This window comes from Orycteropus afer, unplaced genomic scaffold, assembly GCF_000298275.1.
Source record: "Orycteropus afer afer isolate SDZICR_OR568_19922 unplaced genomic scaffold, OryAfe1.0 scaffold00361, whole genome shotgun sequence".
Taxonomy (NCBI): Eukaryota; Metazoa; Chordata; class Mammalia; order Tubulidentata; family Orycteropodidae; genus Orycteropus; species Orycteropus afer.
Window position 1 is genome coordinate 810,059 of NW_006921948.1, and position 1,126 is coordinate 811,184.

Genomic DNA, 1,126 nt, shown 5'->3' on the forward strand with positions numbered 1-1,126 from the left:
TGCAGGGTCATTATTGCCAGGGGCCAAAACTAACAATAAGCAAGAGAAATGTATGTCCATCAACACACACACAAAGAGAGAATGAAATATTCAGACAATTTCAAATTTTCATCAAGTCTTCTTCCACACAAATATTATTGTCCTTGGTACCAACTAACTGCAATATGCTGAAAGATTCACATACCAGGCACCTGTTCCCACATCATTTCTAAGGATGTAATAATGCCCAGTTTGTGCCTGTTACAAATGTCTCTGGCAAATAAATCAACAAAAACCAATCAAACAAACTGAGATAGAGGCTATATACACTGCTATCTACTCAATTGCTGTGTACAGGAAAGTATATGATGCATATTTATACTGCAAACTTGCTTCCATCAAATGAGTCCAGTAGAATATTCTAATGCATAAACTACACAGAGCTTATTCTCTCTTTGGGGATATGTTGTTGTTATGTGCCGTCGAGTTGGCCCTGACTCATAGCGACCCCTACTTGGGTTTCTGAGGCAGTATTACTATGGAAGTAAATTGCCCAACCTTCGTTCTGAGGAGTAGCCAGTGGATTTGAACCGCCAGCCTTCTGGTTAGCAGTCAAGTGCCTTAGACACTATGCTACCAGAGCTCCTCTTTGGGGATATAGTGGGGTCCTAATATAGTTTGCTGTTTAAGTCACTACCATTTCCTGCCTTTACCCATCCACTAGTTTATTTCAATTCACAGGACAATGTGATATTACATTCCATTACTTCAATAAAAATATATATTTTTTTGAATGGAGCATCTTAGGCTGACTTATCAAAATTCCTAGTCAATCTTAAATTTTGTTATGTCCTTGTTTGTCATAAAGATACCTTTGTCCAAAGAAGCATTGCTTTTATTTTAAATCACCTTGACATACATGAACCAATTATTAATACAAATGGTCAGTTCCTTAGTTCTTTGTATCAGCTGTCTACCTAGTCATTCACCAAAGGCCTACATTTACATATTGCCTTGCTAAATTACCTCTGCTAAGTACTTTAGTATTTTGCAAACAACTCATTAACCTTTTGAACCCCATTAAGGAATAATACGGGGAAAGACAATTATTGAGGCTGGAATTTGGTCAGGCTGCTGAGACTAATAC